At 36.1% G+C, this 23,038-nt stretch overlaps 1 long non-coding RNA gene across 1 annotated transcript in view; it reads right to left on the reverse strand.

Annotated features, from left to right (window-relative positions):
- Positions 1-7,120: 7,120 nt before the first annotated feature.
- Positions 7,121-23,038, reverse strand: part of LOC131409530 (uncharacterized) — a 37,303-nt gene continuing 21,385 nt past the window's right edge. The window contains exons 2-4 of the long non-coding RNA XR_009220955.1: positions 22,750-22,818; positions 20,585-20,684; positions 7,121-9,023 (exon numbers count right to left, since the gene is read on the reverse strand). This is a non-coding gene — a long non-coding RNA (uncharacterized LOC131409530). The remainder of the gene's footprint in view (positions 9,024-20,584; positions 20,685-22,749; positions 22,819-23,038) is intronic.

Below are 23,038 nucleotides of genomic sequence, written 5' to 3' on the forward strand. Positions count from 1 at the left end.
AATGCTTGAACAGGAATGTCATAAAAGAAGAAAGCTGAATGGTGGGAAATATATGGAAATGTGGTAAACACATAGTTTTTAACAAAAAGCCAATAAAAATCTCAAGTACGGGTGCAAAACCACACATGACTAAAACTAAAAAGGCTAACGATAGTAAGGATTAGGAAGAATGTAGAGCAATCAGAACTCTTAGACATTGCTGGTGGAAGAAAGAAATGAGATAATTACTTTGGAAATCTCTTTGGCGTTTTCTAATAAAGTTATAAAAATATCAATCTTTACCCGTAGCACTTCCGCTCCTAGTTACATACTCAAGAAAAGAAAAGTTGTGTGTCCACAAAAAGGCATGAAATATGTCCATAGCAGCTTTATTCACAATAACCAGACACTGGAATAAAATACAAGTATCCATAAAAGAGTGAATGAACAGACTGTGGTACATCCATACAATGAAATACTTCTTAGCAGTAAAAACAAGAACTCCTGAGGCACACAATGACATACATGAATTTCAAAAGCATTACACTGAGAAAAAGTCAAATACAAAAGAGTATGTACTGTGTGATTCCAATTATATGAAATTAAAGAATAGACAAAATTGATCCATGGTGATAGAAATCAGATATGCAGATGCCTATGGTGGTGAAGATTTCTTAGAAGGGGCACAAGAAACTTTCTAGGGTCATGGAAATGTTATCTTGATATTTGTGATTCTTACATGTGCTTTTACATTTCTCAAAGTTAAGCAAAGCATATCCTCGAGATTTGTGCTTTTTTTTTCATAGTACATCTTGTATTTATTCACTTTTTTTTTAAGGTTTAGTCTGAGATACAATTGATATATAACATTGTGTAGGTTTAAGGTGTACAATGTGTTGATTTGATGCATTTATATACTGCAATATGATTACCACCATGATGTTAGTTAATATATCTATCATGTCTCATAATTATTTCTTTTTGTGGAGGGAATGGTTAAGATCTAATCTCTTAGCAACTTTGGAGTTTACAATACAGTATTGTCTATAATCTCTATGCTGTGCATCAGATCTCCAGGACTTATTTATCTATTAGTTTCAAGTTTGTACCCTTAAACAACTTATCCCCACATATGTAAATTACACTTCAATAAAATAATATTAGGTTTAAGATAAAAAAATAAATAAGAAAAGTTCAAATAATTATAAGTCATAGGAAGAAAACTGAATTGGAAGATATGATAAAGAGTGAATTGGAAGGGTGGAGTTAGTCAAGGGAGGTTTCTCTCAGGAGATGGCATATGATTTAAGAACTAGGGAGTGGGAAAGGAGACAGCAGGAAAAAAAATATGGAGGCGGATCATTCTAGATAATTAGAACAACAGATGCAAAAGTCTAATGGAACACACAAGAAAACCAACTGGTGAAGCAAGAAGAGGCACTCAAGGTGTGTGGGCATGCACACTTATTCTTGCATACCTGTGCTCTCTAGAACATATGGTAGAGATCTGCTGCCCCTTCAGTATGGGCCCCAGAACGGGCATGTGGAAGACCTTTCAACTAGGTCTGAAGCCTGGCACCAAGCTCAGCTGACCCATATCTTGAAACAAATTTGTACACCAATAAGCAATAAATAATGTAGTTTTGTTTTCGTAAGTCACTGAGATTGGGGGTAGTTTGTTACATGGATTACTGCAGCAATAATTCTCTAATACAAATGACGACTATGCATGGTAGTGATTTGTAACGAAGAGTAGAAATTTAATTATAGTTACATAATATCAGATGATAGTGGAATATACTATGGTATAGAGAGGGGTCTTAGACTTGAACGAACATGAGAATCTCCTTGAAAACTTACTAAAATCTACATTTAATGGACTATTCCCCTAGAGAATATGATTTATTTGATCTGGCTTGGGGATTAGTAATCTATTTATTTAAAATATTACCCTCATCAATCCCAGTAAAATTGTTTAGCTAAACACATTCATACTAAGTCAGCAAAATATAAAAATGCATTTAAAAATCATACCATTTGTCTTCATAGTCTTGAAACATTTTATTTGTTGGGCAAATATATATTTGAGGTGAATGTGCACTTGGTTTACCTTTTATTTTTGTTTGAGTAAGCATTTGGTTTCACAAAAGTGAACCTAGTATATTTTGATTAATTTGGAACATCTAAGGGCAGCTTCACTTAAAATATTGCTTGAAGGGCCAGCCCAGTGGCATAGCAGTTAAGTGTGTGTGCTCAGCTTTGGTGGCCCAGGGTTTGCAGGTTCAGATCTCAGTTGTGCGCCGATGCACTGCTTGTCGAGCCATGCTGTGGCGGCGTCCCATATAAAGTAGAGGAAGATGGGCATGGATGTTAGCCCAGGGCCAGTCTTCCTCAGCAAAAAGAGGACGATTGGCATCGGATGTTAGCTCAGGGCTGTTCTTCCTCACAAAAAAGAAAAAAAAATAAATATTGCTTGGAGTTAAGTCATCCCTGATCCTACTTGTCTAATAAAATTTTCTTGACTGGAATCTAGACTTTAACTGATATCCTGGCAGATGTTCTTCTCTTTTGTCCTTTTGAGACTGGATTAAAATAGGTGATCAACGTTATTTATCCCATGGTTTGAAAGTGTTACCATTTATTCTCATGTTATCTGTATCCTTAATTACGGAAGGAGATTTTTGCCCAAAACGAGTTCTTGAAAGTTTACAGGGTACTATATGGAAATGCAGAAATCTGCTACTTCTTTTTTCTTTTCATATAAAAAGCCTCTAATTTTTTGTGATGACTTTTTAGAAACATTCCCATTCTTCCATTTTCTAGCAGTGGAAGATTGGTTGCTAAATTTTTGAAAGAAAAACCCTTGACTTTCAAATTTGAATTTCAGAAAATTAGTTGCTGCTAGCAAGCTTTTTGCTTTCTTTGTCTTTTTATTCTTTATACTATTTCAAAATACGGGGATGCATATTTGACAAGTTATGTATTAAACAACATCCACAACTATACTGCAGCTTGGTTTCATTGACTTTCACTATTTGCAATATTTAATAATTCTGAGTCACAATAAGCCAATAGCATACCAATATTATACACCAGTAATAAGTGGAAAACCTGAGACAGGAATAACAGTTTGCTTTACAATCCTTGTGCTTTGCTTTGCTATTTGACAGTTCATTGACTAAAGCGTTAATCACACCCCTCTTTCTGTCCTCCTTGGCAGTGGTTGAGGACAATAAAGAAGTATCAAATGAGGGTTAGTCATTTGAATCCACAATGTGAAATATACCAAAGTATTCTGGGTAATAAAATGTGATTATCAAATTTTTGTGATAAGCATAGCCCTCTGACAGAAGTGTATTATGTTAGTGTATACAGACCATTGTCACAGATATAAAGAGACATGAGGATATATGCACCTGGGGAAATCAGTATCCATTTTAATGGACTATTCCTCTAAACTCAATTTTCTCCAATAATGACTGCCTAGATCTTTATACTAATATATGGTTCTGCTCATCATGGTCTTCTTGAAAAGTCTGATTGAATATACTTTCAGTTCTTTTTTCTAAACGAAGTCCCCTTTGGAGTCTGACTTCCAGAGAGCAATGCAGTTCCCACATATACATCTGTTTGTTACTTTAATAGATTCTACTTTCCCAAACATTTTGTCAGTACTAAAATTGAGGATATGCTCATCAGTAAAGGTAGGAGAAAACTCTTCTTTGTTAATATCCTTAAGGCAAAAAAGGAAGAAAGAAAGAGAGAGAGAGAGAAAGAGGGACTTTCTTTACATTATTTAGCAAGTTTAATTAATGTAACTAGCAAAATAGATTAATTCAAATAGTTTAAATCACTACACATTAGTCTAAAATAATGTGTGTTGATAATTTATACTTATTATACCAGTGTCTTACACTTATTGAAGACTTATTATGTGCTGGGAAATATTGTATGGCAGTAGTCCATGGTATTTGAACTCCTGAAATTTAGCTGGGCACAGAAGCGACCAGACAAGGATCACACTGGCTAGCTTCCTTGCAGACAAGTGTACCATGCGACCAAATTTTGGTCAATGGGATATAGTTGGGCAGAAGTCACAAGAACCTTTAGGAATCTTTCTTAAAAGACAGCAATTGTGAACCCTTTGTTCCCGTTCTTCATCTTACTTCCTCCTGTAAACTGATATGCAGACACAATTGTAGGCAGATGTGTTGGATCATGATTCGTTCTTGAGAGAAAGCCTGGGTGTACAAGTACTTTCTGAAGCAGTACTGCCACATCAACACTGGACTGCCTGATTCCAAACTTCTACATGAAAGATAAATGAGCATCATTGTGTGTTTGCTTGTTAAGTTACTGTTAATCTGGATTTCTATCACGTTCTGCTGAACACAGTCCCAGCTTATATTATACATATAGTATCTCATTTAATACTCAAAACATAGCTATGAAGTAGGAAGCATTAGAATATCTATCCTACTGTTGAAGAAACTGAAATAGAGGGGATTAATTACCTTTTCTAATATCTTACACATAGTAAATAGAACAGCCAGGTCTTTATGTCCAGGCAGTTTGACTCCAGAGACTATATTCTTAACGAGTATAAAAGATTGTCTTCCTGATTCAACCACTCACCTATCTGTACTCTGAAGTTGTAGCCTCATTCTTTGTTGTTCTTGCACATCACTATTTCAATTTTCAGAAATGTCAACACCTAATGCAGAAAGTAAAGATATTTCCACTGTGATGTATCTGAGGAATTTCCCTTCAGATGCTCCAGGTTTTTGTAGCTGTATCAATAGCTTCATGGCTGTCAACTTCAGCTTTAAAGAAAGGATGTTGTTTAAATTCCTGTTTTTCCATCTGGGCTGGGAAATGACGTTTAGTATCTGACCCTCTGTTAATAATTATTAGCCTTTTCAAAACTCTGAATCTTCAAGAACAACAACAAGCAATCAAATAAGGTGCTTGAGATTCTGAAATACAAATGCCATTTTTTAAATAATGATTTTATTGCTTAGTTTTTCTTATCACTACTCTAACATGTGGCCATATAGAATATTGTTATATGGATGAGCAATATTAACTCATATTAAGGAAAAATATATTTTATCAATGGGTTTAGACTGCATTTCCCCACCATCTCACCCTAATTATTGCTTATCCCTGGGAGATTTGTGTGTGTTTGCTTTAGTATCTTTAAGATAAAAGAACTTTTTTTACTATTGTGCTTGAATCTCACGCTGGGAGTACTGAAAAGGAAATCTGACTTGAAAGAACCATAACTATACAGAAGGAGAAATCTATAGTGCTAGAACTCTTCTCCAGCAATGATTACACTAGACTTGGCATCAATTACTATCACTGTTGAGAACCCCCGACATTAATTCAGACTGAACGCTTTAGACCCTGAATGCTTAAACAAACATCTCTGCCATGTCTATAATAGTAATGTTTCCCTTGGAGATTAGGAAGAACATACACCTAAGAACAAGGAAAGCAAGTTAAAAATTTAGTGTGACCAAGGAAGGATCTCTTGAAAGGCGACTAACTAATTAGTAACCATCCACATAGGAAGAGAGGAGGAAGCAAAAGCTCAAATTATATATACTGAAAATGTTGAACTTCTAATTTATAATTTCCTCCTGAAATTTCCCAATTCCTATATTAAAAGTATTCCTTTTACTTGCGCAATATGATGGTATAGCCACAGGATTAATTAAAAGTCAATGTGAAGAAGACGAATAGTATTTTACCACCCCCAAATTCTTGTAATTCGAATATGAAATTGCATCATCTAACAGAATAGGTTGCTATAGAGAGAAACAGTACAAAGCATAATATCCAAGAACAATCGTCATCCTTGATATTTTACCTCCCTTAACCACCGAATAGAAATCCAATAGACAACCTAAACATCATGAAAAAATGAGCAAAACCTGTATTATCTGTATTCATAACATTATAGGTGTGAATTAGGAGTTCTTCACTCCTTTCTGTACTGGTCCTTCTGCACTGGAGAAATTGTTGCCAACATATCCAGCCATATTTCCTGTGGATGCCAGGGGATAGATTTGGATTTCAATAGTTAGGTGGAGTGTATCCTGAAGTTGGTGACATTCCAAAACTCACGTCCAGTCCAATCTAAGTAAATTCTAAGAAAATTCTCATTAATTCCCAATAATCTCAAGCAATTCTGTTATTTGTTCTGAACTTAGATGAAGTACTTGTGTCCCAAGCTTCAGGCTATCAGGTTCCACAAGCAAAGAGTCTAGACATACTGACAGTAGTGATTTGCTGTCTTGAATATTCTCCAAGTAAACTGCCATGTGGGCAGGTTTATCCTTTGGATGGAATGCACACAGATCTCACACTTGGACTGGACATCTCTGCCATTCTAGGCCATAAAAACTAGGTTCAGTTTGTACTAAGATCTATTCTTTCTCCACTGACCAAAGACTTTCTTGAAAATGCCAATTATCTCTGCTCTCCTTGAACTGGGCATTGCCAGTCCTCAGTACTGCACCTCATGCATGAAACATAATTTCCTACAGATTCACAGCAAAATATGGCTCACTTAAACATAAGGAATCTTGGTTCTTCCCCTTGTCATCACAGGCTTATCGCCTGATCATTATGCTTCTATTGAGGGAAGGAAATGTACACTCCATGAGGTAAATTATTGCAGGAACTCTTCCATATATACTCTACTCTAATCCCTTAGTTACTCCTTCCAAGAAGAATAGAAGTGAATTTTCACCCTGGTGAGTTTGGGAGAATAAACAGAGCATGCTCAATTCAGTATCTCTGAGCACTCTCATTCAGAGTCCATCTACCTTTAAGACAAATACATTTTGGTATTCCATATAAATACCGCCACTGGTGAGGAACCTGTATCTTCAATCTGTTTCAAAATTCAAAGGGAATTAAAAGGATATTTTTTACTGATATCCTAAAATTCCAACATTGATATCTGGAATTTCCCTTTAAATGACTCAAACTAGTAGAAAATATTCTTCTACATGCAGGAAATTAAAGGAATTTAACAGAATCAGCAAAGGCTAAATCAAGAGTTTGCAATTAGACAATTTATCAATGCTTCAAACACTAATCACAGATTTCTCCCCAGTTATTACACACAAAAATTTTAATTCTCAAAAATAGGTGCCAATAGACAAAAGAAGTTTATTTTCATGTGCCTAAAATATAACATCACAGATTGCAAAACCTTGTCCTTCTAAACCGATGATGCTGAAGGCTTTAAGGGGTCATTGATTTGTCCTCCAGGATTCTGAAGAAAGAATTTGTAATCAAAATAGAAGTATACTTCCAAGTTCTTCATGTTTTCAGTTACTGTATTATTACAAAGAGAGTATGATCGATATACCAAATTTTGGAACTAGATTTAATAAAATTTCTCTGTTATTAAGTATCTCATTGACTTCTGTAAGTTAGACTTGGGCAAGTTTCCTCAACTGTAAAATAGTGATGATAATAATGGTTTTTTTTATCTCACTGACTTCTTGTGACTATTAAATGCATTAATATATGGAAAGCTCTAATAACTGCCTGGAACACAGTATTTGCTCAATAAATGTTAATGGTTATTATCATCCACTAAAAGATTATCTGGATCCCAATGCTGGACACGCTTTCAGATGAATGAAAACCCACAGGGCATGTGAAGGCAGTTAACACTTTTCCACATCAACCGTAGATAGGTTTTTCATAATATTCATTCTGTAACTCAATACTGAAAAAAATATTTTTCAAACAGTTCAAGGTATGTTGAACTGAGGGCACATGGTACCTATCTATTTTAATTCAGCTATTTAGAATGTGAGAATTCAAATTCATCCCTATTTTCCCAGAGTTCGTTCATGTTTCTTTGATAAGGGGAACTAAAAGTTTTATCATTTATTAGTAATTCTTCAGTAAGTTGTCCCAATATTTTAATTTGAGAAAATGCAATTTTCCTAGAATCTTCCAAGAAAAGGTAGGAACCATATGGTTAATTGTATAATGTTCAAAAAGAGTCATATCCAGTTATCATATACTGGGAGGAAAGTAATGACTCTTGGTCTTAAATTTCCCACCTCATTTCTTTTTCCACTACTTTGCTATTAAAGAATCTCCAAAATCAAAGTTCTCACATTTTAATTTGGAGGACTGCATGGTGAACTCTTTTTTTTTTTTAACAGAAGAAATCAGAGGAGATATATGGACTTCTATTCCATTTGTACCTTTTTGTAATTAATGACTCTATATTTGAGATGTCTAGTACCTGCCTGATGGAAACATTAGTACTTTGAAAAGGTGATTATTCTTTCCAACCACTGCTGACATTCCTGGTGCATTTCTAGGACGTGGATATTTCAACATCATACTTATCTACTTAATGATAGAGTATCAATTTATTGCCTCTCAGCCCTAAATCTGTCCTTTATTGCCTGATCTGCAATAATCGAGCTGAATCTGTAAAACATTATCAGGTGGCATAATGTTAAACTGTCAATAGAGGGCGCTGGAGGGACACTGTGGATGAAAGGGTCTAGTCTTCCTGGCTCTAGCGTCCTCTGGGCATGCCACTGCAGTGCAGAGCAGCCAACAGTATGTGGTGGTGAGCATTGTAAGGCTGCCCAAAATAAATGGCACCTCCCTGTAGACAGTTTCTCCCAGTACCCTAGAGGGAACCTTCTAAGTTATTTCCACTGTGTATCATCTAAACGAGCTTCTCTATACTCTGGTAAGCCATAGTTAAACATTCTACAAGAAGGTCTGCATATCCTTTCTGGGCAGGTAGGGAAGTCTTCCAGATCTCTTCCTTCTTTAGATGCTCTGCTTCAACCCTAAAGGATGTGGTTGCTCATTCCATATGCTATTCTTGAATTCTTTAGAGACCTCTTTTCCCCATAATAGCTGAGACCTTATTGGAGTTTATAAACTTTCCTTGTTCAAGTTAGTATGTGGTTTTCTGTCTCTTGATTGGATGTTGACTGATACAGAAGCGCTATGAGGAAGTGAGGTGATCCTCAGAGATAGATCTGAAAAGACAGAATTTGGAAATTAGTTTAGTCATACCCTTGGGCTTGAGCATATTGGGGAGACTCTCACCAAAAGGAAACAAGATACTAGTAATCTGTGGCATGTAGTGGCATAACAATTAGTCAAGTTATCTTCTGTATGTTTGTGATAAAGTGACAACTGAGTCAAGTCCCTTAGGAACACATTGGCTGCTACGCTTCAATGTATGTCAATAATAGTGACTATAAAGACTGTGCCAGAATTTCTGGAGTGCTTTGGAGAGCTTACAGAAAGAAATGACAAACTCAGGAACTTTAACTCAAGTCATAGTCTAGGAACCAGAGAGCTTCCGTGACAGCTCTAAAATTACATCTTATTTCTTAGAGCCACAAAATCAAAACTCCAAAATCAAATGCAAGATTAATTATAAAGGTTGCTGAATTCCAAACACTACGTTATCACCATCCCTGAAGGTCAGATTATAAACGTTGACTATGAACTAGTGTTCAGTTGTAGAAATAAGGATTGGTCTATCTACTTTATATTTTTCCTGTTTTATTTCTATATACTTATAAACATTATTCAATTTCCCTTTATCTCTCCCCTTTTTCTACTCTTTTACAGAGAATGTTGATGACAATTAAAATGGTAATTCATTCCATAGATTACATAAGGTCAAGAAGGGATTGTAACTGAAGAGGAAAGAACATCACCCAGAAATGGATGCAGTACTTGAGAGTTTTGTTCCTTGCTTTTAAGAGAAGATGAGCGTGTTGTTTCTATTAGAAAAGCTGTGCTGTGTTAGAAAGGAGAATTTTTGTTCTTTTGCCATTGTTGTTTGGAAGTTTAAGTATGGAAAAAAAAAGTATGTGAGTGATGATATATTTAGGTTGGCTTGCTCAACATCTATTTCAAACTGCTTATTGTATGCTTTCTTATATTGCAGAGGCTAAATATCTAAAACAAAACAAAATAAAAACAGTTTTCCAGATTCCCTTGAAGTATTTGGATGCAATTTTGGTTTGTCAAGTCCATTTCACTTCTGAGAAATATTAGTTGCTTCAGACGAAAGCAGAGATAGTAGGTTCTGGATCTGGCCAGAGTTGCAGTAGCTTTCTGGTTGGGCAGGTGATTTCCCGATCGTGGCAGAAGCAGTGCTCCCGTAAGGGCCCAGATGTATAATGTGGGCTTTGGAAGTCATTACTAAAAGCTCAGCTTAAGGTCTGTTGCTCAGCCATCTCAAATATTTTGAAAGCTTATGAATATCTTATAATAAATCCCCATCTGCTTAACCATTCTAGGATGGGGTCAGAATCTGTTCTTGAGAGCAATAGATGTGACTTGTGAATATACGCTCAAGTATATAACTTGAGTCCCCCATCATCCTCTAAGGCATTCTTAGTATATTCTTGGCAGCTTTTTGATGCTTTCTCTGCTTGTCTTTTCCCTCCACATCAATCCTCCTCTAATTCCTAACCCTCCTCATGCCTAATTTAATTCTTCTTTCATCTGTATTGCTTGGAGGTTAGGTCTATAAGCCTTGTCAAATACTTTGGGCACTATAAACTCTATGCTATATTACTTTGGAGGACTTCTGATTCTTAAGAACCATTCTCTCTATCATCAAACCTTGGTATTTTCAAATCAGAATGTTTGCTTTCACAACTATTGTTTATGATGTGGGCTTTGAGGTTCTGTTTGAATTCAACAATATATAATAAAATGCAAGACACGTTAAACAAGTCCCTCTGAAATTCTTGAGGTTTTCAGCTAGGGCAATGGAATGGCTGCTACAGGCTGGTCAGGATAAAAGGAAGGAGAGAAACTGACTGAAGCACCAACCCTGGGAGCAGAGCGAGAGAGAAAAGGGAACTCGCCAACAATTCTACAAGCTGACATCAAGGCTGGACATCACAAAGGAATATCCAGAATCTTCCTCATGCTCATGCCCCAAGCTCTGCTGGAGGGGAAGTCCCAATCCCATCTTAATAATATTTTTCAAAAATCCAAAGAGAAAAGAGTTGGAAATAATATGAAAGGTCTCTCAGATTTTCTGCTTGCACTCAGTGAAGACCCAGATGCCTTGTAGGAGTGTCTCTGAGCTTTCTTGCCTTGCTCCAGTCTTTAGCAGCCACCTTAAAATCAAAGACCAGAATTCCTCAAAAGAATTTCTCTCATCCCTCCTGCCCTTCACTCAGCCTTCGGCAAACATTACCCTGCGCTCAGTCAAAGGCTATCGCGCCTGAGAAAGCCTTCCTCAGCACTAATGCCCCAATCTCAGCATTTTGCAGCAGCTGCCTTGCGTCCTTTAAAGGTTCCATTACCGTGGAGGGATTTCTCTTCTCTGCTCCCTGGCCCCTAGGATTTCAGTGGGCTACTATCTTCCACTTGGGGAGACCATGTAACCTCAACAACCTTTCCCTAACTCTAAACTTCTGCACACTACACCCACACACCCGTGAAGGCCAGGCCCATGGGAAACAGTCTGCAGGGGTGGGTCATGTAGACTCTCCGTGACTGGGCCCCTTGGGTTTCCAAGCCATCACATCTGTCCACACAAAACTGCTAAAGGTTTGTGAAGAGTTTGGTTGGTTTCTTCATCACCTGTTTAGATTGGGTTTCTTCTTCTTCCACTACTTGGCCAGGAATGGAAGCGGCTATGGCTATTCTCTCTCCTAGTAAGCACATGTCACTCTCTGGACTTATTTTCATTTAGGTTTTATTTTATTTTTGTTATTGATATAACATCTTCTGCTCCGTTTTTGGTTAAATATCAAAAACTATGACTTTGTACTTTATTCAGCTTATTGTTTTTAGGGGTGTGGTAGGATTATAAATGGCTTCTTGTGACTTCCTACACTCCAACCAGAAGCAGGTATCTCTTTATATATCATTTTAATTTTTGTGTTGTAGTTCAACAGTATTTCGGAACATGTAACTTCAAGGGTAAAAAGAGTGGCATCTCTCAATTTTTTCCCCTATTCTGAATTAAAATAATTTTCTTCTGTAAGCTCTTGCTCTTTTTTCATTATTCTTCTTTAGTCGAGATTTCATCTTGAACTTTTTGAGAAATATTCCACCCCTGACCTTTCCTATGCTCTCTTACAAAAACAAAATGGATACTATTAGTAATTTTCTTTTTCTTGTCTCTTTCCTTAAGATGCCTGTGATAAGAATAGGACTAATCGAGTGTTATTTAAAGTAACCTAAGAACTTAGCAAAAAAAACTTTAGTTACCTATTCTCAGGACTGGTCTAAGTGCCCTAATCTACTGGATTCCTGCTCCTGCTAGAAAACTGTTATCATTGAATCTCTTAAATGAGATTTATTATTATTTAAATATAATTGAAAATATCATTGATAATAGCTTTATTATCACCGAATATCATTAAATGTACTTATATAAATAAAGCTTGAAACTTCTGGCATAATAAGTTTGCCAGAAGTTTTTGCTTTATCTATATAAACTCATTCAATTCTCACAAACATGTTATGAGAGAGATACTATTAATATTTCAATTTTACAAATGAGGAACTTCAGGCACAGGATATTAACTAATTTGACCAAGGTTTCAGGATAAGTTCCAATCAGGACTGGACCAAGGCTATCTGGTGTTAGGATCCACAATTTTAAACCCTATATTTATTTGCCTTATTTATTAATAATATACCCTTATACTTTCAAAAGTGAATTTATAATTAACTCATTGTCAAAAATAATGACTTACCTCAGTGCTCATTCAACTTCACTTCTCTAGTCCGTTTGACCGTACACAAGTCTTTCCTTGTTGTTCTTCGCGTATCTTATTTTGTATGTGAACAAAACCAAGTTTACCACACCTTCCTTTATTCCAGAGTTGGCAATACATTTCTGTAAAGGTCAACATTTTAGGCTTTGTGGGCTATGTGATCCTGTCATCAGTACTCAAGTCAGCCACTGCAGGGAGAAAGCAGCCATAGGCAATATGTAAATGAATGGACTGTCTGTGATCCAACAATACTTTATTTACAAAAATAGACTCTGGCCAGATTTCACACACAGGCTGCAGTTTGCCTATCCTTGCTTTACTACCAGTTCATTTTAAAAAGACACATCAGAGGGGCCAGCCTGGTGGCGCAGCAGTTAAGTGTGTGTGCTCCACTTCGGCAGCCCCCGGTTCGCAGGCCCGGATCCCGGGTGCACGCCTATGCACTGCATGTCAAGCCAGGCTGTAGCGGTGTCCCATATAAAGTACAGGAATATGGGCAAGGATTTTAGCCCAGGACCAATCTTCCTCAGAAAAAAAGAGGAGGATTGGCATGGATGTTAGCTCAGGGCTGATCTTCCTCACACACACACACACAAAAGGCACATTAGATTCAGTCTTTTGGAATTATTTTTGTGTGTGTGTGTGTGTGTGTGTGTGAGGAAGATCAGCCCTGAGCTAACATCCATGCCAATCCTCCTCTTTTTTTGCTGAGGAAGACTGGCCCTGGGCTAACATCCGTGCCCATCTTCCTCCACTTTATATGGGACGCTGCTACAGCATTGCCTGACAAGCGGTGCATCAGTGCACGCCTGGGAACCAAACCCGGGCCGCCAGCAGTGGAGCACCCACACTTAACCACTACGCCACGGGCCGGCCCCCCTGGAATTCTTTATTCTTCTATGCTTTTCATATCCATTTACCCTGTCTCATGGATTCTGTATATAAATGTCTCTTAACTATAATATTTTCTCAATCACTGAATGAATTTTATGGACCTCTCATATAATTCTTGTAGCACAGTCATAAAGAAAGTGTCACTTGTCAGACAAATCACAAGTGGAGGATCCAGGACTTGACCCCATACATATGTGTCACCAAAATCTACACTCTTAAATATTACACTATATTACCTATCTGACTTTTGCTTCCTTATTTATCATGCCATACTAAATTTCAGGTTGAGTATTTAACATATCTTTAAGAGGCAAGGAATTCTTTTACTTATTTATATGGATATAGGGTATATAAAGTGAAATGAACACCATGGAAAATAAAATAAAAATAATAAAAATAATTAATAATAATAATAAACATTTATCAAGTTCTTACTATTTTACTGTTAAATATTTCCTGTATTATCTCAATTAACAATAACAAGTATTTGCTCTTGTTTTCCTTATTTTTCAAAGAAGGAGCACGACTTTGAGAAGCCAAGTAATTTGAACAATGTAACTTAGATAACAAGTGATACAGCTGGTATTGCAACTTCGACAATGTTATCCTAGATCCCATGATCTGAGTATTTTTTCTATGTTAAAAAAAATAGCAGTTTTGTAAAACTGCTGAGATTATTAGTGGTATTAAGGGGGTTATGTTTGGAAAAGAAGGTGCATAATGTACTGAGTGAGATTATCCATGAGATTCTTAGTTTCTCTCATGCCTATCACCTTTTTTGTGGGAAGCAGCCATAGACGTTAATGGGTGTAAATTATAAATAATTTTAAAAACCACAGTTGTTTGCATTCAGGCCACATCTGGAGCTATCCCTTATTCAATATTCAGCAGAGTATAAATAAATTAATGTGGCAGGCATAAGAATTCTGCACAAAAGTGACATTAAATAGTGCTAGAACTTCCAGATCCTTACTCAGGGGTCTTTAAAGAAGAAATCACAGAGAGGACAATAATAGCAAGCAGTAGAAAGAGTACTATTAAAGAAGGTTAGAGAGAGACGCTAAGTCATAAACATGGATAGGTAGCATTAGATGCTGCTTCTGAAAGAATAGCACGTTAACAATGCCACTAATCTGGCAATAAGTTCAAAGAATGTTGGATATCCTACATAAGTTGATATTAAACCCAGACACTTATTGAGATGGTCCAGTTCACCATGAGGCCTGATTGTGTGGCTGCTGAGAATGTCTCATGTGCCTACTTAGTTTCTCAGTTGAATATCAGTTAAATGATCTCTAACATTTTTGTAAATTCTAACATTCCATTATTGCATTTCTTCATCCTCCTTTATTTAAACCTGTTTTCCTTTAACCACTAGAATGTAACATGGCTGAAAGCTAAAGGCATATGATCTAGAGTCTAGAATTTTAAAAATCAGATCACAAAAGCTATACAGATATATATATTAATTAAGCTGCATAAAGCCATACAAGTATTTTCTGTTCTTTACAAAGTTAGAAATTGCAATGAAATGAAAATGACCAAAGAATACATATCATTCTTACATCTCATTCCTTTAGTATTTATATATTTAAAACATGTAAATTTATATACAAATTTATTATATGTTAACATTTATGTGATTCTCAAGTTAGGTATATTAATAAAAGTCTATTAAATTTGCATTCAGGTCATTTAAATAAAATCATTCAACTCTTTTACTCATGTCTCTTACTGGACTTATTGACTTCACTGCAGAAAATTTTCCAAAGCTCTCTAAACAATTGTTGTGGTGCATCCACTTATGTGTGATTAAAAGTTGCTTTATAAAAACAAAAATGTTGAATACAAGTGTTAAATCTGCAGGAAATTAGTGAATACTCTTTGGTTTATAAATCATGACCTCTTAAAGATTATTTAAGGGGCTGGCCACGTGGCTTAGTGGTTAAGTGTGTGCACTCCACTACTGGCGGCCTGGGTTCGGATCCCAGGCACACACCGACACACCACTTGTCCAGCCATGCTGAGGGAGCATCCCACATACAGCAACTAGAAAGATGTTCAGCTATGACATACAACTATCTACTGGGGCTTTGGGGAGAAAAAGGGGAAAAAAGGAGGAGGATTGGGAATAGATGTTAGCTCAGGACTGGTCTTTCTCAGCAAAAAGAGGAGGATTTTCATGGATGTTAGCTCAGGGCTGATCTTCCTTAAAAAAAAGATTAAGTGCTGATATTATTATATTAGCATATAAGCTAATATCACTTTCCCAAAGACATAAATATTTGTACAACTTATCCAAGTTTATATAATACCAATAGCAGTTAAATATATTGCAGTTTACTGTCTCCCAGGCACTGTTTCAAGCATGTTCTGTGAATTAACCCTCAGAACAACCCTACCTGCCAGGTCCTATTATTTCCATTTTACCGATGAGAGAACTGGGGAACAGAGCATTAAGCAATTTGTGTAAGATCAGATAGCTACTGTGTGGTGGGTCCAGGACATAAACACCATTAGTGTGATCCAGGGTTTTGCTCTGAGTCATTCTGCTACCTATTGTTTATGTGTGTTTAGTGTAAGCTACATACATGGTTGCTCTTTTTATGACACTTAGGTTTCTTTAATGTAAAATATGGATGAAAGCAAGTAACATGAAGACATTTTAGCATTTTTTGTGTTTTATTTTATGGTATGATATCATAGTTATTATAACTAATAATTAAAGGAATTATTATCCTCTAATAATACTGGCAATAACAAAAGGAAATATGACTACGTTTTGTAGAAATATGTCATTTGAAAGGTAGTACTATTAACAATAATTATAACAGTACTAAAAATTGATTAAAAGGAATAGCTACCTTGAAGTAGCAATTAGTATGTATATTAATTTTGAATATCAAGTTATTTTGTTGTTTAGAAACCACCTTAGATGCACTACTTCCAGGGATACGGGATGGTGTGCCAAGACACACACAGACCCCTTGGAAGATCATGCTACTTATTCCCGGGGAACTAATGTTCCTTTAATACATAAGGACTTGGTGTTGTGTACAACTGGAATCACATTGTGTTTAAAGGAATCCCAGAAAATCAGGAGGGAGAAGCCAGATTTAAATTAATTTTAATGTAAAGGACACAAGATAACAAATATTCTTTACATCTTGGGAGGCGATCATGGATCCACATTCACATCATCAATTTCACTTCACTTGCAAAAATGCTATATCATCCCATTGATTTTAGGGGAAAGTTTGGAGGTAACTAAGAAAAAGCATTTTTGTATATTGTGAATTGTTCAAGGTTCAGAGGATACAAGGGATCCATAAGGATATAAAGGATATATAGGTATTTGCTGGTTACCAGGGCATGTTGTAGCACAGCCAGCACTAGTATTCAACAATCGTTTTTTTTTTTATTCTGATACTCTTTCTACCTTACTATTTGAGCTCCTATTAATGCATCTATTCAGGGGAGTAGTCCTGGGTGTTCAATTCCTTCACTCATTGGCTGGAATCTAAAGCTCAGGAAACTACTGTTGTCATTACTATCACTGTCCCTGCTATCCCTTCTCCCTCAAAACTGCTGACACACCGTGACACACCGATCCCTACAAATGTTCACGCAAGTGGAAATCTGCTCATTAACCATCATTGCTATGGCAAAAATGGTCAACCTCCTTTGTGCTTTGTAAGTGAATCTCTTTGGTTAATCCCATCTTGCATCGAAAAACCTAGCCCCAAGGATGTTAGGGAAACGTCCTTTTTATCTTTCAAATCCTGCAACATGGGAGGCAACATACAAAGAATAAAAATGGCTGTCACATGGACATTATCCAGCATGGCAATACTAAGAAATAATATCAAAAATACCTTAAAAATAGTCTAATCTAGCCCTGGGATTAACAATAAAAATAGATTTTGGAGCAAGTACAATTTTGTACACCATATTATCAGGAATATGCTAAAAGTACCTTTGAGCAATAATATAAGCACGATATGTATACAAAAACACTGTGTAAATGGTAGTAAGGGTTTTGATTATCTAGCAACAGACTATGGGATAAACTGTGGAATAAGGTGGAGAAAATTCCATATGATATCAAAAGAGTTGGTTAAACATAAATGATATGAAACAGCTAAACCAGAGTTTTTCTCTTAGTCACATAGTTTAAGGGTTATTACTACTTTCTCCTGAGAGGTAGTATGTATGCATAATCTAGAATATATAGTGTTTTTCATAACAAAAGTTTGTTTTGTAACAAGTTAAATAATTACTACAAATACAACATGGGGAGTAAGAGGACACTGGTGATTCACCACTAGAGTTTTTGTGTTAGAAGTGTGCAAACTCACAAAACATCTATCACAATATTTTGCTAGTAAAATCATTTGTGAACTTATTTTTGACAATTTCAAAAAACTGTCAACTCACTTTCTTTAGTGGTACAGAGAGCTACAGATGAGGTGCTTCACTGTTTATCTAGAACTTAAGGTATACAGCCTGGGCATTGTGTGATTTTAATGAAAAATATTGTGTAAATAGACGTAAGTTAAATTGAGGCAAAATTGTATTTGGATGTTATTTACTGGATTATGTTCTCTCTCTGAGCAACAGAATACTAATCCAACAATCATGGAGGAAAGTCTCAGAGCCCGTGTCTATATTTAATGAAAATTAGTATAAAGATTTGCTTTAACTACTGATTTGTACCATTTGTTATTGTTGAGAGAAAAAATACAGAAATAAGAGCTATTCTATGTATCTATCTACCTATCTACCTGTCTATCTATCTATCTATCTAGACTTATCTAAACTTAGTAAGGCATATTTTCAGGGCTTTCACCCCAGATGATATCCACCAGCTCTTCTGTTGTAAAGAGAAACCATTCTTCTCTGCTTTGGGAGAGCTTAAATCAATCTCCCTTCAGATAACTCACTAGAACAACTATGAAATGATACCCTTTTATGTCATTAAGTGAACACACACACACAGATGGACTAAAAAAACAGGAGGAAAGAAAATAATAAAAATTATGGAGGTTGAAAATAGAGAGATAGGCAATACTGACCTAGCATACCTGAACAATTTTGAAACATAAGCCCTCTGAATAGGAAACCAAGATGCAATGTGATTTCTTATATAGAAACATACAGTTTCAAAGTTTTGTAGTGCTAAATTCACATCGCTTATATAAATTCCTTGGTAACAGATGAGTTTCAAAATTCAAAACTTACTTATTAGAAAGGTAATGTGGTGCATATACTATATAATATGTAATATACACCTTAATATTGCAATGAAACATATAAGTAATCACAGAATAAAAAAAACATCATACATAGTCTGGTACGGTCATATTTTGCACCAAACTAATTACAAAAGGAAACAAACAAATGAAAAATCTGCACCTTTTGGATCAGCAGATGAGGCGTGGTGAACTTTTGTCTCTGACAGTAGAGAAGTGCAGTGCTCAGAACAGAAAGGCCAGCCAAAGCAGTGTAAAAGCATTAGAATGCCAAACTTCCTTCCCCATTCTCTTCAGCTACACGACTGATCTTCTCCACTGTGAAGGAGACAGAACACTCATCTTTCAGAGAGGATAAATTAGAGGCATTTTGTTTTGGGAACACTAGAAACACCTGAGTTTGGGGGAATCATATTGATAACAGAAACTAAGTAAGAAGTTGAAAGACAAGCAATGCGTTCAAAACTCAAAAGGGAAATTATTTCCAACCTAAAACATATACCCGTGTAGGCTATCAATGAAATACAGGTAGAATAAAGGCATTTTCAGACATGTAAGATATCAAAACATTTTCTGTTTTCAGGAAGTTACAGGAGAATATGTGCAACAAAATGAGAAATTATAAAAGGAAGCCACATGGGTTATAGAATCAGGGGATGAAATATAAGAGACAAACAGAAGCAATCCCCAAGTTGATGGTAAAGGGAGTTAGGAGAATGAGAACTGTAAAACAAACCTAGAGAGCAACCTGTCCAGCAGGTCAGAAGTTTCTAGAAATATCTACAAGGTTATAGAGGTAGTAATTCTTGATTTTTGAATATGTTGTTTATAGTTACATTGAACTAATTTGTGTTACTTGTGGAAGAAAAGAAACGTTCTCTTAATGTAGTACATGCCTCTGCTGTAAACTTTCACAATATAGAGAATATGTGTATAATCATAAATTACGTATAGCTATTTTTGTGGAAATGGGTGACTAGAAGTATGTTGAATAATGATGGGAGTGGAATAAGGGTTGTGAAGGAGTGCTAAATCATTATTTTTACAGGTATAAAAGTGAAAAAATAATAATCATGTTATTCTACAATAGAGACATAACATACAAGAAAAAAACTAAAAACTATTCAAAGTGGCTGCTTCTGGAGAGCAGGAAATGGGGAGGATTACAGGAGATTGCTTTTTCCCATTAAATCTTTGTAGAATTATTTGATTCTTTAAATTGTATGCATCTATAATGTTGTTAAAAATGTATCCTACATTTTTTTAAGAAAGGAAATGAAAAGAAAACAGGGCATAAAGATATGTAAGGGACTGGTCAAGGGCTGTGTTTCTAGGCAGACACAGGGTTTATGAAAGGAATAATGAGGACAAAACCTAGGAAGACAGTTTGGGGCCTTGTTGTGTGAAATGCGTGTCGATGTTAGAAAAGTTGGTTTTAAATTCCACAGGCAATGGGTATCATTGAAGGACTTTACGTGGAATATATTTTAACTTCCCAGGCCTCCCATACTGCACTCCCTGAAGAGATGGAGCACTGTTCTCTCATGATAGCTAGTACTGATTAAGCAGGCATGATTTTCTGTTCATATATTAAGATCTTTCTGGTTACTAGTAATTTTAGGGGATGAGGGATAGGGGGAGTAAAACAATATTATAAAAGAATATTAGATTGACCAAAATATTTACCTTAAAGCTTTGGAGATTTTTTTGTGAAGCCCCACATACCCTTGTGCCGTGGTGTCTCCATTCAATTCTTTAGTCTTTGATTATGCAAGTGCTTAAAGTACTGTAAGTACAGAATCAATTATCAGTCTTTGTTAACTCGAATGTGTTCTGCAAATTACAGCTGCCTACTTAAATTAAACCCCCTCTCTGGACCTGCAAAAAAAATGGCTGAATGATGCCCTGAATATTCTCTTTAACAAGAGGTTCTCAAACATTAAAGCACATAAGAATCAATTGGGGATCTTATTTAAAATGCAAATTGCAGAGTCCCATCTCAAGAGATTCTGATTCAGTAATTCTGCTCCCATAACTCAGGAATCAATCGGTATCTCGCTCATTCCCTCTCTCAACAAGCCACTATATTTTTTCAGGTGGATTGAAGACAACATGTTTTGGGAACAAACAAACAAACGAACTGGATCTCTGTTATGCTTTTGTACTTTTTTTGGCAGCTGCATTCTCTCTGGCAAATTCTTTATTCTCTTGCAGTGATAATACGAGGAATATTATTAACATCTTTTGGCAGATAGATACTCTAATTTGATTCTGAACTAAAGCTGGATACCCTATTGAGGAGAACAATGTCTAAAATAACACTTTATGTGTTATACTGTTAAACAACCCCAAAGAAGCAGCAGCAAATGGACCACACAGTTCAATGACTCCCTGCCCAATATCATCTGGGTTACAATTACACGTCAATGTCCTTTCTTTGAAGACAAACCCGTAAAATAGATACAAATTTCTCAGCAGAGCTAGGTTCTGAAACATCCTAAACCATAGTATTCCTTCATATTATAAAATCCTTACCGTATAATTCAGTTAGAGAATTTATAATTTATGAGATTATTTGTATAGTTTGAACAATCTCAATAATCCCACCACCGTCAAAGAAAAATTTCACGTGAACAGGTTCTTTCCCTCACACAAAATAACTGACACTTGCAAAGATAATATTAGAATCTTTTTGAGATATTTTTAGCAGAAAATTAAACTTGAGAAGAGATTAAGAGAATGTAGGAAACGAATCTACAGGGAGCAAAAATAAAAGGGTTTGAAAAGTGCTTCTTTGCAAATACGATGAGACATTTCCTTAATTAAAAAAAAAGCCAAAAAAAAAGACAGTCATCAAACAATGTAGAGTACTCTAGATAATTTTAGGTCAGCTAATTAGTTTGCTGTAGTAACTTCTTAGCAAATTTCAGTCCCACCTTGGCTTTATTTCTTACCAGTTGACCAACTAGTATCCCAGAAATGACCCACAAGGTAGTGCATAACTGTGGGAAATCTGTCTATAATTTCTCTTTGTAGTCATGTGGCTAACTGAGCAAAGGAGATGTGGCTAGTCCAAACTGAGATGTGCTCCAAGTATATAATACACACAGGCTTTGGAAGACTAATTAAAAAAAAAAAAAAAAGACTATACAGCATGTCATTAATCATTTTTAATACATGCTGTAAAGATAATATTTGTGGATATATTGGATTAAGTAAAATACATTTTTAAAATTTTGTGTGTGTGTGTGAGGAAGATAGCCTTGAGCTAACATCCGTTGCCATCCCTCCTCTTTTTGCTGGGGAAGACTTGCCCCGGGCTAACATCTGTGCCCATCTTCCTCTACTCGATGGGACACCACCACAGCATGGCTTAATAAGCGGTGAGTCTGTGTGCGCCCAGGATCCCAACCCACAAACCCCCGGCCACTGAAGTGGAGCACACAAACTTAACCACTAGGCCACTGGGCCGGCCCCTTTAAAATTATTTTATTCTGTTTCTTTTATTTTTTTTAAATATGGCCACTAGACAACATAAAGTTCCATATGTGGCTTGCATTACATTTCTATTGATCAGTGACTTTATAAGAATCATGCAGAAATTAGTCCCCTTTATGTTATAACTTGAAATGATAGTAACAGCACCTCCAGTCATGTTTCTTCCTTCTTCCTATCCTTTTATCCCTGATCATGAGGTTTTTAAAAGAAGACAGAAGCTGCAGGAGAGACGCAGGTAGCAGCAGCTACTTCCTGTGGTTCCCTCTGTCTATTTGGCTCCTCTGCTATGGGTCAGTCCCCTGCTCTGCCCTTGCCCTTGAGAGCTGGCCTCTTCTTTGCCTTGGAAGCGATACCTCTGTCCTGGTTTCTGTCCTTGAAACGACTGTTCTTTCTGGATGTTCTGCAACAACTGCTTCTGCAACCTTCAAGAAAAAAAATTTGATAAACTCAACTTTTACTTTTTACCCTGAGCAAACTTCAAATAAAAAGGCAGGAAAAATATCAGCTATTCTTAATCATAATTGCAACAAATCGATATTTAGTTTGCATCTCTTTATTTGTCTAATATATCAGTGTACCAGTTTATTAACTGAATTGGCAGAATATCTGGGACTCCTAGTTACAAGGATAAGGAGTGTGAAA

This window comes from Diceros bicornis, chromosome 8, assembly GCF_020826845.1.
Source record: "Diceros bicornis minor isolate mBicDic1 chromosome 8, mDicBic1.mat.cur, whole genome shotgun sequence".
Taxonomy (NCBI): Eukaryota; Metazoa; Chordata; class Mammalia; order Perissodactyla; family Rhinocerotidae; genus Diceros; species Diceros bicornis.